This window comes from Pteropus alecto, unplaced genomic scaffold (genome assembly GCF_000325575.1).
Source record: "Pteropus alecto unplaced genomic scaffold, ASM32557v1 scaffold134, whole genome shotgun sequence".
Taxonomy (NCBI): Eukaryota; Metazoa; Chordata; class Mammalia; order Chiroptera; family Pteropodidae; genus Pteropus; species Pteropus alecto.
The window spans coordinates 2,028,149-2,030,359 of NW_006436283.1; positions in this window are offsets into that span (position 1 = coordinate 2,028,149).

Here is a 2,211-nt window from a genome sequence, read left to right on the forward strand (position 1 = left end):
CCGTTGGGAGTTTCTAGCCCTGGCTTTTGTGAATTGTCCCTCCCACCACCCCCTTCACCCCAGCCCCCTTGAGTGAGTTAAATGCTCTCCCCTTCCCCCTCCATGTAATGAATGCCCTTTGCCACCCTGGGAGTGCAGGGAGGGGTGATCTTGACTGCTTCTGGCACACTGCCTGCTCAGCACTAGAATCGGGCCTGTCCTTCACTGGCTGGCACACAAAGGCGCATGCCAGGCGGGGGGTTCGTCTCCCTGCTTTTCTGGTAGGGGAGAACTAAAAAAATCGGGAGTGGGAAGGGGAGCTCCCTGTTCGGGTCTGCACAGTGGGTGACTTGGGAGTGAGGCTTAGCCCCTGGGGTGCCCCTCCCACCCAGTGGGTGGCCTCTGCAAGGCTGAGCCTGAGCAAGGGGGGGATAGGAGAGGAGGTAGAAGATGGTACTGCTGCCAGCAAGGAACAAAAAGTGGTCCCCTACCCTTGGAAAGCTGTGGCCTCCAAGTGACCTGAGGCCTTGAGAACCGGGCCCGATGGTGGACCTTCCGGGGTCACTAGGTGTCGCGGGGATGCCCACCCTGGTGCCAGACCCAAGAGGGTCCAAGAGCGCCATTTGCTGAGCTCCTCAGATGTGCCCGACGTCGTCTCGTGCCATTCAGACCCCACAGAGATTGGGTACCATGAGGGGTGAGAATCTGAGGTGCAGATGGCAGAGCAGCTTGTCTAGGGTGCGTGGCCACAGCCTCGTTCTGTGTTAGTTCTAGAACCGAGGCCTCTGCCCCACTATCCTGGGGAGATTTGGCCCACAGTGACTCATCCCCTGGGGCCTCTTGACAGAAGTGTCCAAGGCTCGGGAACACTCAAAGAGGGTCACGGCCCTGGCACACACGGGGAAGGAGTCCCCCTGGGCGTGGACCGCTCCCGCCTAACTCGGGGCCTAGCTGTCTGTGGGTGCCCAGCACGTCACAAGCCAAGGGTGGGAAACCCTGTCTCGGAGCTTAAGTTCAGAAGAGAGGAGGGAGGCAGGAAGCCGGGCTCTTCACCGTGCACACAGAGACCCCAACCGCTCTGCTGTTTTCTCCACGTGAGCCTGTCTAAAGGAACTGAGCCTGGAGCACAGAGGCTCTCGCTGACTCACACAAAGAGAGGGGTGCTTGCGTACCCACCATCAGAAGCAGGCCTCTCCTGCACCAGTCAGGTCCCAGCCTCTAGCTCTGCTCTCCCCGTAGCCTGCACACTCCCCACCTCATTCTTGGAAGAGCCAAGTTCAACTCCTCGGCGTTTGCACCAGCCTTGGAGCCCACTGGAGCGCTTTGCAGTAGGCTTGCCAGACCGAGCCTATAAAAATCTAGGATGCTTAGTTAAATTTGCATTTCAGATGGATGATGCCTAATTTTTTAGTATGTCTCCTGAAATATTTGAGATGTACTAATACCGAAAAAATAACAATAATTAACCGCATCGTTTATGTGAATTTGGATTTGACTGCGCATCCTGGATTTTACCTGCAAGTCTTGTTAGGGTCCTGAAGAGTCCCCACGCTCAGTCCCCACCCACAGGGCAGTTTCAGCGTGAGAACAGAGAGGAGGTACAGAGAGCCAAACCGTGTGGTCCGTAAGAGCGGTCACCATGACATTGAGCTTGCCGGTGTGGCACGGAATGGTGACTGCATGACGGCGGGGCCCTCCCCTATGATTTAATGTGCAGGCGGGGTGCACCCGTGACACGACCTGGACCAGGGAGTCAAGGAAGACCAGAACTGGTGACTCTGTGTCTTGGCCCATCTTGGGCTCCTGAATTGAGGCCCCCCCCACACTCAGGCCCACCCGAACGGCACACTTCCAGAACACGGGAGGAGTGCAGAACAGGTCAGGGTGCAGTGCCCACGCCCCTCACCAAAATCCTTTCCTTCCCCACACCTCAGTGCACCCGTCACGGCCACAGACGTGCTCCGACGGTGACGGTGGACCGGGGCAGGGGTGAGCCTCCAATGCTTCTGGAAAACTCCCTAAGTACACACACGTGTTAGTCTTTTACCACCAGGAACATTAAACGCCCCATATCAGCTCCAAACGTATTCTAATGGCTTCTGGCCCGGAGCCTCAGGGTGGCAGGGAGGGGAGAGATAAGCTGAGCCCCCGTGAGCCCAGCCTGCATGTGTACAAAACCAAAGTGTCCCCTCAGTTCTGTGTGGCCGGCTGCTTGTCTTTAGAATGTGGCGG